Source organism: Gracilinanus agilis, chromosome 1 (assembly GCF_016433145.1).
Source record: "Gracilinanus agilis isolate LMUSP501 chromosome 1, AgileGrace, whole genome shotgun sequence".
Classification (NCBI taxonomy): domain Eukaryota; kingdom Metazoa; phylum Chordata; class Mammalia; order Didelphimorphia; family Didelphidae; genus Gracilinanus; species Gracilinanus agilis.
This window is the reverse complement of record NC_058130.1, coordinates 51,891,077-51,907,227: the sequence shown is the minus strand read 5'-3', so window position 1 is coordinate 51,907,227 and position 16,151 is coordinate 51,891,077.

Here is a 16,151-nt window from a genome sequence, read left to right as displayed (position 1 = left end):
AAATCTCTTAACCTAGAATTCTCTCAAACAACTCTTTAAGTCTTGTTTACTAAATCAGAGGTGTTATAATATGTATTTATTAAAGAGGATTTTCATGCTAGGAATTCCCCACATTCATAAAATCAAAGAAATTTTGCATAATCATGTCTTATACATGTGCAGTAAGCACAATATACCAAATAACATTTATGTTGGTAAGGTTGTGTTCATATGGGATGACCAATACAAAAAAAAATTTCTAAAGACATTTATTTGAGTCTGTTAATACATACCAGATTTCAAAGCTTTCTATAACTTTCTCCCTCATCACAATGCTCATTTTAGGAAAAGATCTAAACATAATAAAATTTATAGATAGCTGGAAAAAAGATATTTAATGGATTATTTCCTCCCCTACAATCAATCCCCCAACCCCAAATAAAACCTATAAGAATAGGATCTCAAAGATACTTCAAGAGTGTAAAATGAATTGGTGCCAGGGATTTTCTTAGCTTTTCCAGACCTACTTCCTTATTAAGAGAACTTCTTTGATAACCACAGCTCTCTACTTATCTTGGCAATTTGACTCTTGCTTTGGTCTATAATCGCTAACCTTTATTTCATGAAATCAGACAAGAAAATGAAGTGATGTTTCTGTGACATTAATACTATAGATTCATTTCAATAGGTTCCTTTCATCTTCTCTTTAAAGAAAAACTCTTTATCTTTTCAAGGTGACCTTTTTCCCCCAGCTGCTACTAGTTGGAAAATATTCTTTGGCATTTTTGCTTTTTTCCCTTTTTTCTTTCTGTGCAGCCTGTATTGTGAGGACAGTGGCAGAGTGTATTTATCATTGTTTGGTACCAGCAGCTTTGTTCCCAGATGAGTATATTCTACAACTCTCAATATAGTTATCACAATTCAACGATTATTTTTTAACCAATCATAACAGTTGAATAAACTGACAATAATCTTTGAAAATGACTGGGAATATTTACTTTATAAACCAAAGATTTTAATTCAGTCTCATTTTCAACTATCACTTTATAACATCCTGTAAACATGACACTCAACTTAAATATATGATGATGAGTGTTAAGCAAGGGTTATCTCTTCATATGTAACAGCTGACATCAAAATACTTTTTATGTAAAGCAAATATTGTATAGGTAGCGTTTTATTTGGGAAAAATCTGGGTGACTTTAATAGACTGAAAGCTAATCATGAATCTACAAGGTTACATTGATAGTCAGAAATTATGATAAAATATGGGATTACAATAAGAGAAACTTAAAATTCCAGGAAGAAAGAGTTGATAGTCCTATTAAATTCTGCTCTGGTTCTACATTATCTGGAGGTCTGATTTCATTTCCAGGCATCAGAGTTTAGAGATGATATTGGTAATCTGTATCCAGAGGATAACAGAAAATATAGTGAAGGAGTTCAAGTTCATCCCATGAGGATCAGTTGAAGGAACTAGGACTGTTTAGCCAGGCGAAGACTCCAAGGCAATATTATACCTTGACATACTTGAAGGGCTACTGGATGCCCTTCGAGAAGAACTAAGAACAATGAATGGGAAGAAGTTGAAAAGCTGTCCAGGGAGTTTTCTATGAGTATAAATTAGAGGTTTCCTTAAGGAGTTCATGTGGGAGGTTGTGAGTTTCCCATAAAGATGGAAAGATTGAAACTAAAATAATCATATATGCATCTAAAACATTGTAGCATTGACAAAGCCTATTCACTCCTTTGATGATCACATCTGATTTGATCATCACAATGCTGGTGGTTAGGGGAAGAAAAGGATTTATTATGTTACAGATATGTTACAGAATAGGAAACTGAGACTGAGGAAGATGGTAATTTGCCAAAATTAACACAGTTACTAAATGGCATAGCTATGAGATTTCTTATTCTAGATTCTTATTCTTATGACCTAAGGATTATTTGTGGATGGTGAGATCCTTCAGATGCTCCTGTTTGCAAATGTCATTGTGCTGATAGCATTAAGCTCCAGAGTATTTTAAATCCTTAAAGAGATCTTTAATCAATCAAAGGAGTTTGCCTTGACCATCCATTCAGGAAAGGCCAAGTTGATGGAGACCATCTGTTACCTCAATTACCTATAGATCTTGTCCATTAGTATGTATCTCTGGAACAAAGAAATACCCATGAATTGATCACAAATTTAACAGGAGAGCAAGATGAATTGGCTTTAGGAGGGTTTAAACTTTAAAAAAATATCTTTTGATTTCTCATGAAAGGAAAGGCCCATATTTTTAACATCAATATTCTATCAATTTCTATGTCAATAAGGCATGGAATATAAATTTCTCCAACGAATTAAAAATAAATATCATTTAGGGAGCAAAGGATAGGCAGGCACATAATGGATTGAACAGGTTTTAATGCATAAGCAATGAGGAACTCCATAAAATTAGAAAAAAATATATCATCAAAGAATGATGGCATGAGGAGAAGATGGTGAAAGGAAGAAATGACAAGAGTATGTCAAAAGTGCTCAACTTATATCCTCTATATGTCTGAATAAAATAAGGAATAGCTCCAACCATTTTTTGGCCCATCTGTAATGAATTTTGGGTGAATATATACAAGAGTGAAATAGGTTGGGACAGCTAAGTAGCTCAATGGATAGAGTGTCAGGCCTGGGGATGGGAGGTAGGAAATTCAAATCTGGCCTCAGATATTGCCTAACTGTGTGACCCTGAGCAAGTCACTTAACCCCAATTGCCTAGCCATTACCACTCTTCTACTTTTGTGCTAAAACTTAGTATTGATTCTAAGATAGAAAGCAAGTTGTTTTTTTTAAAGAATGTTATAGGTTGGGCAGGCATGAGTTGCAGTCTGAACCACTAGAGTGAACTTGAGAAACAAATCACAGTTCCATATTAGTATTTGAGCTTTAAGGTATACCTTGTACCAAATGTTTATTTCTGCTTGTTAATGAAAAAATAATCTAATTAAAAATTTCAATCTGGGAATTTAAAAGCACTCAGATGCTTAACAACAAGAAATGAGCATTCTTTTTTTGAGGGGAGCTATTATTAATGAGGTCATTTGTGCATTTTTTTAATGTATCTGTATTCTCTGACCCCTGATTCACTTTGACCTGCTTTTATTTTATAGTGATCTTTAAATGATCCACAAATTCATAACCTTGATGCAATGAAGAAAAACAACTATCTTCCGGAGAGGAGTCATGCCACAAAGCAATGATTTTGAATTTTGAGACTGCTCCTTCTTATAATTTGTTTGGAATTTCATTATTTTAAAAGGAAATAGATGTTTCCCTAGTTTTGGTCACTTGAGTTGGAGACTATCTATTGGAGCTGAATTATCTGGGAGCAATAAGGCCATTATTGGTAGATTACCATGATTTCTAGACAAATACAAAACTGAAGGTGTGCATATCACTTTTAATTTTTATTAGAAGGCTAATTCTAATTCAATTCAGGTTGACAGAGGGCAAAAGTAGCACCAATGTCCAGCTGAGGTGCTGCTCCCTCTATGAAGCTTTTCCTAATTCCTCACATAAAATTAAATTTTTCTATACTCAAATTTTCCTGAACCTCTATCTGGCTCCATCCTTTGTCCTCATTGTGAGGACACAGGGCAGTAGGATTACAACTCCATATTGGATACATGGCCAAACTTGGGTATTGTCAGCCATTAAAAACCTCAACTATAAAGGAGTTCTGGTTGAGTCAAAATATTTATTAAAAGGGAAAATATTAGACATGAATGTTGGGGACATCTAGAATGAAACCCCAGTAGCCTTAGAGGGAGAGGGACAATTTATACTTATAATTCCCTTAAAGAGGTTTGGGGAAGAGTTGGGGGTGGAGAATGAGCAGTCTTTTCCAGGGAGTGGTAGAACACAGAAACAAGATGTTTCAGGAAGTTTGATAACAATGGCTAACCATAAGGTTGTTTTATGACAGCTTTAGGCTGCTTCAGGTAGCATTTGTTAAGGGCACAGTTCAGAAAAGTCAGCCATTGAATACTGTGAAGGATTCTGGGATTGTAAGAGACTTCTGATTCACAGCACACTCCTAATTGGCTTTTTTTCTGAAAATAGGCTTACTCTGTTTCCAGTGCATGTATGTAGTAAAGTAGTTGATAGAAAATAGACCTGTTAGTTTCAGGAATATCTCCACAGTATAAACCAAAAATTTATAAAAATCAATTCAATGAAATAATTATTATTCATCAAATCCATTCATTGAGAATGGAATTAAATTCCAGGGGAAGAGATTAATCTATGATTTCATTGGCCCAGGGAACTCAAACATTAGGAAACTGCTCTACCAAAGAAGGGTAGCATCTTCCAGGCATGCTATAGTCAGAGAGTAGCCTAGAGCAATTAGAGGTTAAATAAGTTGGCCAGTATGTTCCAAACATGAAACTTGAATCCAGACTTTCCTACTGATGTCAATACTATGAAAATAGGTCTTGATTAATGACACATGAAAAAACCAGTGGAAATGCACATTGGCTAAGGGGGACAGGGAGGGGGGGGACAGTGTTGGGGAGGAAGAGAGTAAGAACATGAATCATGGAATTATGTTAGAGTTACAAATATACACCCCCCAAAGTCTCTGATTTACCCCCAAATATTGTAAATTCAGGCTAAGGCATTAAAAAAAATCTTTGTGTCCCTAATAGGGAGTGTTATGTCTTTCTCATAGTAAGTGCTTAAAACAGATTTGTTGAATTAAACTAAATCAAAGAGTAGTGTGGATAATTTCATCCCAATGAATGAATAAGAAATAATTTCTATTGGGGTTCAATTCTCTTTATCTACTTAAATTGTCCTATAAACTATTCCTTGTACCCAGCAAGTCATCTCTTGATTCTCTATCTTTGAGGATATTGTTTCCCAGACCTGGAATTTGTGTGTGCTTCATAGCCTCTACCTCTCAAGATACTCATCGCCATTCAATGATGATTTTAAGAATTATTTCATTAATCTTAAACTGCTTAGTTATTACTGATTAGCTCTCTCTCTCTTTCTCTCTCTCTCTCTCTCTCNCAAATATTGTAAATTCAGGCTAAGGCATTAAAAAAAATCTTTGTGTCCCTAATAGGGAGTGTTATGTCTTTCTCATAGTAAGTGCTTAAAACAGATTTGTTGAATTAAACTAAATCAAAGAGTAGTGTGGATAATTTCATCCCAATGAATGAATAAGAAATAATTTCTATTGGGGTTCAATTCTCTTTATCTACTTAAATTGTCCTATAAACTATTCCTTGTACCCAGCAAGTCATCTCTTGATTCTCTATCTTTGAGGATATTGTTTCCCAGACCTGGAATTTGTGTGTGCTTCATAGCCTCTACCTCTCAAGATACTCATCGCCATTCAATGATGATTTTAAGAATTATTTCATTAATCTTAAACTGCTTAGTTATTACTGATTAGCTCTCTCTCTCTCTCTCTCTCTCTCTCTCTCTCTCTCTCTCTCTCTCTCTCTCTCTCTCTCTCTCCCCATGCCTTTCTGTGTGTGTGTCTCTCTCTCTCACACACACACACATACACACAAGATGTTCTCTCTTCTTTCTCTTCAAATTAACTTGTGTTTACTTAACTTGTACATGTTGTATCCCCCTAGGACAGCATTAGTAGGAACTAGCTGCTTTAATTTTGCCTTTGTGATACTGAAATCTAGCACAATGTCTCAGACATGGTATAGGGATTCTGAATAAGGATCTGACTTCTGATTTAGGGAACTCCTAGGTAGAGAACCCAAGTCTTCCAATGCATAACTGTAACCCCTCTATCATTTAGAATCTTAGAGATTCTAAAGAGATTGTCTAAAACCCTGAGTGGTTAAGTGGCTTGTGCCAACAAATATTTTAAATTTTTATCCAAGGTGGGATATGAACTGAGGTTTTCTTGCCTTTGGGACTAACTTTCTGCACACTATTCCTTGATCATTCATAGTAAAATATTAATAGATGATTGTTAAGCATTAGAAATTATAAGTACACACTAATGTTCTTTAGCTGTTATCTTTCTGTACTATGCTATATTGCCTTATGGAAAGTCAAGTAAACAAACATTTATCAGGTTCTTAGTATGTGCCAGATAGAGTGCCAAATGCCACAGATATTAAGAAAGACAAAAGCATGGTCCCCAATCTCAAGGAACTCACAGTCTAATATAGGGGACAACATACAAAAAAGGTATGTATAAGTAAGATAAGAATTAGAGTTAATCAATTGGGATACTATCATAAGATAATTTTATATATAGATGTATTACATATAATTATTATAAGATAATAATCTAATGGTATATTATTATAAGATAATTTAGTGGGAAAGTATTAAAGAGGATGGGGGAAAAGCTTAGAACAAAAGGTAGGATTTTAGTTGAGTTTTGAAAGAGGGCAAGGAAGTCAAAAGGTGAAGATGAAATAAGCACGAATTCTGGGTACAAGAGACCTGTGCTTATAGTGTGGAGATGACATTTGTTATGAGAGGAGCAACAAGGAGAATAGATTATAAGCTCCTTGAGGGCAATATTTGTCCTTTTTTTTCTTTATTTGCATCTCCAACACTTTGTACAGTGCCTGGCACATAATAGGCACTAAATTAATACTGATTGATTGATGAATGTATTGAAGGAGGCCAGTGTCATTGAATTAGAGAGAAAATGAGGGTGATTAAAGTATAAGAAGATTGGAAATATAAGAGATGGTCAGTTACAAAGTACATTATAAGCCAAACAGACTACTTGATGACAATAAAGAATCGCTGGAATGGAGGTCAAGCAATGATTTTCTTTCTAGTTGTATTTACATTATCAGAGCTTAAACAGTGCCCTCAGTGGTACCTGAGGTGTTACAGATGGTTGGAGATATCTCCTGTGAATCCTCCTCAAAGCTAGAAAGGAAATGAGAAATGCGTGTGGCTGTAATAAGTATTCTCTGTTTTTATTTAATCAAAATTTGCATTGTTTTCTCATTATGCTATTAAAATGGGAATTTTGCTTCCGTGTGCTCTAGTAATAACATAACTACCAGAACAGTAGGTTTGTACTTAGCACCTTCCATCTTTGACTCTCCAAGGAACTCATAAGCAGATAATGTTCTTTCCAAATGAGCTATTTTGCCAGCACATTCCACATGATTGTTTAAAATGATGATTATTGCTTCACCTTAATATAAAAAGATTTATTAACCAATAGAAAACTGACTTTACTCAGGAACGTTTGTGTTAACTGCCTCTCTGCTTTTCAAGGCTCAGTGGAAATCTCAGTGTTGTGAAGTATAAATGCTCTGTTATGGTTCTACAATATTTGATGAAAATATGAAGTGTTTTCTTTTTACCTGCCCAAAGGCTACATGGTCTAGGGCAAAAGAAAGGGTAAGGCCAATGGAGCTAGTATTAGGTTGGTTTTCCTAGACTTATTACTTTCTCCTGGGTAGAAGGTTGTGAAGAAAGAACAAATAGAAACTACTTAGAAATTAGAGTGTATATATTCCTTGAAAGCAGGAAGTATTGCTCCTGTCTACAGAACTAAGCAAGGAGAGAAATAGATAAATGATGTTTATCTAACATCTTCCAAAACTGTATAATTTCAAGTAACTCTCCCAATTACAGACTAAAGGTTATTTATAAAAAGCCATTATATAACCTCTGTTGACTAGCAATATGTAAGGTACTCGGTTCTAATGGAAGAACTTATCCAGGAGGACTGAGATTGTATCTGGAGATTATGTTTTTCTTAATTGTTGAAGAATTCTGAGACTTCTTTCTAAAACAGCACAATGTCTCTGGACAAATTACTTTTGTCTCATCCCTCCAATCATTCTCAGGCTGAGTTCAGTGGTTAGTATACTCCTTGCCCCTGCCTCTGTAAAATGTTCTTTCATGGGGACAGGGACAATTTATATTTTATTTTTGTATCCCCCATGTCTACTATAGTTCCTTTCACAAGAAAGCACTTAATAAATGTAAATTGAATTTATTAAAATTGTTTTCTAGTACCCCTAGTGCCCAGCACAGTACCGTGCATATAGTAGGAAATTAATCTAGTTTTTATTAGATTTCCAAGAGAAGGAGAAAGGAGGGTATCATCAGACATATTTTCCCCCTATTTGACTATCCTTTGGGTTGGTTTTATAAGTGGATAGCATAGAGCAGCTACCAATAAGATATATGTCTTGAATGATTCCAGGAATACTTCTCTTCTTAAAAATCTATTCCATAGTCTGTTAGAGTGTCTGAAATTCTGCAATTAAAAATTCATTCATTTGGGTTTTGATGATTTGAAGTCTTTGAGAGCTTTCATTCTCTCCTAAATAATATAAATATATTCAAGGAAATAAACATTTTAGGCATGAGATGTTGGGACATATTCATCTGAGGCTTTGGTATATCTGAGTGTGATTAGCCCTTGTTCTCCCATGTGATGGTTTAGCTAAGAAAGGTGAAAAGTTATAAAAAACTCACCCACTGAACAATTATTAGAGCACACCCAGAACAGTAAGTTTATGCTGGGACATAACTTGAGAAAAATCATTGATTTAGATGAAGAATATCCAGTAGAGCCGGGCAATTATGGTGTTGGATCACTAAACTTTGGGATATAAAAGAGAAAAATGACAGTGCCTGACCTCAAGGAGCTCACATTCTCATTGGAGGAGACAACAAAAAGAGAGATATGTATAAGCAAGCTATGTTCAAGATAAAAAAGAAATTATTAAGAGTGGTTGAGAAAGGCTTCCTACAGAAAAATGGAATTTTAATTCAGACTTGAAGGAAACTTTGGAAGGCAGTTGAGGCAGTAGGCAGAGATGAGAGGGAATTGCCTTCCAGGCATAGACGAATAGTCAGAAAAACATCTGGAACTGAGAAATGATGTGTCTGTACCTAAGCATATATATCAAAGTTTAAGGTATAAGAAGATGGAAAAATAGGAGGAGGCTAGGTTATGGAGGTTTTTGAATGCCAAAAAGGGGATTTTGCATTTGTTTTTTAAGGCCATAAGGAAACACTGAATCTTTTTAAGTGAGGGGATGATATGTATAGATCTCTGCTTTAGGAAAAATCACTTTAGTGGCTAAATGGGGGGGGGTGGATTAGAGTGGGGAGAGATTTGAAGCAGTAAGATACTCAGCATGTTACTGCAATAGTCCAATGTTGAGGTGATGAGGGACTACACCAAACTAGCTGCAATGTTAAAGAAGAGAAGGAGGCATATAAAAGAGGTGTTGCAAAGGTGAACTAAACAGGCCTTGGAGAAAGGTCAGATTTTGGGGTGTTGGTGAGAAATAGTGTAGTTTTGAGGATGGCATGTAGGTGGTGAGCCAGAGGAATTGAGAGGATGGTGTTGTTCTCAACAATAATAAAGAAATTAGGGAAGTCAGGGTTAGGGGAAAGACAATGTGTTTTGTTTGGGGCAGGTTGAGTTTAAGATGTCTATTTGACAACTAGTTCAAGATGTCAATAAGGCTGTCAGAGATGCATGATTGGAGATCAACCAACAGAGTAAGGCAGGATAGTGGATTTGAGAATTATCAAAATATAAATCATTATTAAATCCATGAGAGCTGATGATAGCACCAACTGAAGTAGTATAGAGGGAGAAGAGAAAACAACACCAGACAAAATCCTGAGGGATACCTATGGTTTGAAGGTATGATCTGGAAGTTGATCTATCAGAGAAGACAAAGAAGGAGCAGTGAGATAGTAAGAGAACCCAGGAAGGCTGATGTTTTAAAAATATAGAGAAGAAAATATCAAGGAAAAGTAAATGGTTAAATGTCAAAGATCATAAAGAAGTTAAGGAGAATGAGGTAAGGCCATTGGATTTGCCAAGAGGTCATTGGTAACTTTGGAGAGAAAATTTTGGGAGAATGATGAGGTGAGAAGATGCATTGTAAAGGGTGAAAAAGAGAGGAAAGGGAGGGAAATTGAAGGTAATTATTGTATATAGTCTTTTCAAATAGTTTAGTCACAAAAGCTGGGGAGGATAATGGATAATAGATGGGAGTGAAAGATCAAATGAGGGGCTTTTGAGGATGGGGGATACATAGATGTGTTTGCAGGCAGTATGGAATGAGCATGTAGACATGAAGAGACTGAAAATGAGTGATAGAGTAGGGATGATAGAGGAGGCAATTTGAAAGCTATAGAAATGAATGGGATCTCTTAAGTAGGTCTTAAAGAATAAGGTCATTTCATCATGTGAGAAAGGAATCAAGGAAGAGATAGTGGCAGACATTATCTGAGTGAGAGGAGATGAGAAAGATGGAATAAAAGGGAGATGGTGGTGAATGCACTCAATTTTTTTCTCTAAAACGTGGTAAAATTCTTTTGTGAGAGGGGAGGTGGAAGAGAATAAATCATGAGAGATCTGAGGAAGGATGAAAAGTTTAGAAGATCTACTGCAGAGATTAGGAAAGTGATTTGATGAATGTAATATCATTTTCTGATAAGAAATTGGAGAGCAAGTTGAGTTGACAATCAATAGTTTGAAATTTGGAACCTTATCCAGATGGCATGATCCAAGGGGCAAAAGACAGTTGCTGCCAACACTATAAAAAGGCATGAGCTGAGGTGAACAGTCTCTCATTTGTGAGAAGGGGACCCATGGTGGCTAGGTGGGTAGGCCAAGCAACCTGCTCAAGTTACTTGTATCCTGCTTAATTGATTACCACATTATCAACTACTGAATAGAGCTGTGAGATAGGTACCAATTACCTGATTAAAAAGAAGAACTTCATCAACCCTCAGTCCATTGGTCAGGGCCAACGTGCCTGGCCTGACAAGGGCCAGAGAGAGAGAGGCATCTCTCCAGCCAAGTAATACAACATGATTATTGATTGATTGTCCATCTCTATCATTTTTAGTCTAGCAGAGATTCCCAACACCTCATTCCTCAATCATGATCCTTCCCCTGAGTTATTATAATTAAATTCTTAAAGCCCATTTAGGTGAAGGCTGATTTTATCCTGAAGATCAGTTTAATATTCTGGCATCTAGGGGAAGGGAATACTTCAGCTAAGTCGCAGCCAACCGTGTTATGCATTCATCATCAACATCTATTCATTTATCAACAACATTTATCCAATCAACCCTAACATCTATCTATCAACCCAACCCCAGAACAAACAGCCAGAGAAGCTGTGTAATTCTATTCACAGCCTCTCATTGGATCACCTAATTCTGGGCACTGTAGGTGGGAACTGGTGTTTGGTTGAGCTGTAGTGTTCTAGTGAATTAGTGTTCACTGTCTCAACCTTGGTGTTCACTTACCTACTCAGCTTTGGTCCTTCAACCATCTGAGGACCTTGGGCCACCTCTCTATCAGGCCCAATCCAGAAGCACCATATATTCATACGTAAAGAGTATTATGTTATATTAGTATATTATTAGGATTACCTAGTATATTAGGTTACCTAAAGTACTTTATAGGTAAATATTACCTAAAGTAGGTAATATATAAATATTACCTAAAGTATATTAGGATTACCTAGCAGCAGAAAAGGCCCAGTTGAGGCCATGTAGCATAAATTTGTAGTGGACTGAGTTAGGATTATTTCATGATTTTCTTCATTTAAATTAAACAACACATGTATAAATGCAGAGACAGTAGATGGTGGAAGTCATCCAGGGCTGACTTGAAATATGGTAGTGTTCTTGACTAATAAAAGAATTCAGAAGTGATATAGGTTCAGGGAAAACATATAATGAATTCTATTTGTACACTGATTTTGAGATGCTTATGAAATATCCATTTTGTAATGTTCAATAAGCAGCTGTTGATATGGGACTCAGGAGAAGAAATAGGAGTGAATATATTGGCCTTTGGATCATCTGAATAGGAATGCTAATTAAACCTTGGGAAACTGATAAGATCACTAAGATAGTATGGAGAGTGAGAAGCCAGGAAGGCCAAGGATAGAGTCTTCAAGGACACCTAAAGTTAGGGGGAAAGGTATGGATAATGATCTAGCAAAATAAAAGAAAGAATATCCATACACATAGGAGTATAGGAAGAGAGAGTAGTGTCCTCAGACCCAGGACAGAGTCAGTTTCTAAAAGGACAGAATGATCAATAGTGTTGAATATTACTTAGATGCCAGGATGAAAGATCACTGATAAAAGGCTATTAGATTTTGAAATTAAGTTATCATTGCTAACCTTGGAGAAATCAATTTTACTTGACTGACATGATCAGAAGCCACATTATAAGGCAATGAGAAGTGAAAGGAGAGGAAATTGTACCAATAAACAGAAATGGCATTTTCTAGGAATTTGACTGAGGAATGTAAGAGAAATTCTAACATTTATTGGAGTTTAAGGCTCCAATAGGAGACACAAACTAGAAAGAACAATGATGAGTGGATCCAAAATAGTAGAAGTTCTAGAAGCAAGAATGTTGGATTTAATTACAAAAAAAATGCAGAAATTGTAGAAAATTAGTGGTGGAGAAGAAAAAAAATTACATCTTTAAAAATATGATTTTATATAAATTAAAACATTGACAGAATGAACAAAGATAAATTAAGGGGCAAAATACTCTCTGAAGATCATGATTAATCTAAATCTGAGTAGCAGATTATAGACAATCACAGAGAGAGATTTTTTAAACAGGAAAATCCAGCACAATGGCATACTGAAAACAGCACTGATTATGTTGTCCAACTTGTTTCAAATTTTACCTCTTAAATTTACAATTTGTAGCATTTTGGGAAAGTCATTTAAAATGAGGAGCAAGTCAATTAAAAACAAGCATGGAAATACCTACATGAAATTATGAAGAGTGAGCATAACCAGGAGAACGTTATATAGAACAACAAATATTTTTTTGAAGAATGACTTGTATATGTCCATCTCCAGAGAAAGAATTAGTAAGTAGAAACAAACAAGACATTGTTTTATACATAAATACATATGTGTGTTTATTATTTTATTTTGTCAAATGATGCTTTTTCCAGAAAGGGGAGGGAAGGAACGGGATACCTGGAAATTTTAGTAATAGCCTAAACAAATAAATAAAAGAAAACTTTCAAAAACTCTTGGCTTTCAATTTTATCATATGTAAAATTAGACAATGGGCTAGGTACCTTCTGGGGTCCCTTACAAGTCTTGGCTTATGATTCTAAATGACAAATGATTCAATCTTATTTTGCAAACACAAGTTGATAAAAAAGAGCAGGAAATAGAACATTTTGAAAAGGAAATGAGCTCATGCTACCATATAGACAAACATAGCTATAAATAGACATAATATATAAGCCTATAAATGAAAAAAAAATTGAACTCTCAATAAAATGGAGATATTTGAGCCCTTCTTGAAAAAGAAAAACAAAAACAATAAAAAACTGAAACAAAAAAGGTGTTGACCAGAAAACCAACTTGTAAATAATTTGAAAAATAGAATTATACCCTAAATATCAGTAAGTACTATTACTTAGTATAAAATGCATAATAAAATGGCTTTATTTTTATAGTCTATTAGTTCAAAAGAAATGAAAAAGAGTCAAGCAAAATATGATCAACAAGGGATAAGAAATGTATTTAAGAGCTAAAGATTTAAGGAAAACTTAAAGAGAGGAGAACAGGAAGGACACAACAAATCCTCTGTGTGCTAAATTATTTCTTTATAAGGAAATCAGTCTTATGAAGGAACTACCACACAAAGAGAAATAATAGGCAAGGTAATTCCATTCAAAAGAGATGTAAACTGCCTAAAATATATATGAATCATTCTAATAAATTATATGTAAGCCAAAAACAATTCTTTAAAGGAAGAATGTCTTAAATAATTGAAAGGAGAATAATTGTTCATGGTTAGAATGTGCCTGCAAAACAAATGGCAATAGTAAACTAATTAATTTGTAAAAGGATTTCTGCATATAGCAAAGTAAAAAAAAAAAGAAAAAAGAAAATTCACTTGAAAAAAACCACCTAGAATATACAGAAAAGCTATTATTATTATTTCCCTTCATATTCTAGATGTTTTTCCCACTAAATTTTGTGATCATTTTTACTTCAGTTTAATAATAATAATAATAATAATGTAACAATGCAAAGTAGTTAATGCTATAAGACCTGAAATTGTTTAATGAAGCAGTCATATTCAAAAATATTAGTATGGTTTAAAAATATATCAATGGAACAAAATAATTAAGTAAGAATCAAAAATATCTGGTCAGTGTTGTGCAGAGAAAAGATTCAAATCTATGTCTTCTGACTCTAAATCTAGCCCTCTGTTTAGTCCACTAAAAATGGAATTTGTCTTAGATCTTGAACTGTGGAGCAAAAAGAGATATTTGATGCCAGGCCCCAAAGCTCTATCCACTGTACCATCAGTTGCTCAAAAGAAGAGATATTTGAAATCTTCCAGGGTTGGATAAACCTAAGCATAAACATTTAGGAAAGAATTTGGAAATAGGTCTTGATCAATGACACATGTTAAAACCAGGGGAAATGCACATGGGCCAGGGGTGGGGGAAGGGCGAGGGGTGAAAGGGAAAGTAGGAGCATGAATCATGTAACCATGTTAACTTTACTAAAAATGAATATTAATAAATGTTAAAAAAACTGGAAGGCAGTTAGGCAAACAACACATTTAAAAATGTGCAACTTACATGCCACATACCTGTATATTTAACAAAATAGAAGACAAGTATAGCTTGATACTTAACCAAAAATGAAATAGAAGAGATCACCAAAAAATAAAACATTCTTTTGATAACAAAATTTAAACAGCTTTTGTGCAAGTAAGATCACAAGGTTATAAGAAAGAAAAGTAGAGATTAGGAGGAAAATAAAACATCTTTGCATCAAATAAAACCAACAAGGTTTGATATGCAAGATAAATATAAGGAATCATGATAAATACACAAGACAAAGAGCAATTCATTGCTTAATGACATCAACTGATTTTAATGAAGTTCTCAGAAATAATTGCAAACCATTAACAGATTACTCTGAATCATTAATGATAAGAACAATGTAAACTAAAGCTACTCTGAGCTTTTATCTCATACCCAGAAAACTGGCAAAGATGGCAATATTTAGAATTAGTCAACATTACAGGGATTATAGGCTGATCTGCACAATAATACACTGTTGGGGAAGCTGTGAATCTGCCCAACCATTCTAGAAAACAATATGAAATTCTCTTCCTTGCAGATGTGGGATTTATGAGTTTGATAGAGTATATGTACAGACAGGGGTAGTCAGCATAAAAGTTGCTTTTGCTAAATTGTACTCTTTTTAAACCTTTGTTTCTAAGGAAGTTTCACTGCATAGGTAAAAGGAGAAGGATAAATTCTGAAATAAATGTGATTTAAAAACAAAAGGCATCGATTTTTTTTATAAAATGAAGCCATGTGAGTGGAAGACTGCTAAGGGTCCTTTAAAAATCTGAATCTATGATTCCCTGATCATTTTGAAAAACACAACAACTAGCCATCTGAAGAGATGTCACTATATCAAAAGAATTTCATGTAGAATTCTTCCTCCCATCAATGTCAGAAAGAACTCAGGCCACTGACCTTGACACTTCTGATCATGTATCTTGTCCTGACTTGTGCAGCTGGCCTTTTAAGTTTTATAAATATCTGTTGTATTACAAAGATCTCAAACTGGGTTGATGGACAAGTCACCCACTCAGGTGTTTGTAAAGATTCATTTAAGGAAAAAGAATGGTCTCTTTGACCTTGATGCAAATCTAATCTGTCACAGAACACACAATTTAGCACTGGTCTTTGGCTCTTTTCAGTTTTGGCTTCCAAAAAGTCCACTAGATAGCTTTTCATTCACTCCTAGAATATTGAGTGACCTTGGTGATAGCCTAATCTATCTTGGCAGATTCAAGATAGAGAAAACAACTAAGAAAGACAGACTGGCTGGTTTCAGCTATTGATCAGGTACTTGAATGAAAGCTCATTATGAGCCAAAAGGACATGTCAGACACAGATGTCGGGGTGGAACAACTGCAAGTGGATCCTGGGAGTAGAGAGAAGATTGAAAGAGTTATTTTTTTGGGTTGGGGGGATACTTTTTGTTGGTTTTCCAGAACACATTTCTTAGAATTACAGGATAAAGGTCTATAGCTCTCTCTCTCTCTCTCTCTCTCTCTCTCTCTCTCTCTCTCTCTCTCTCTCTCTATATATATATATATATA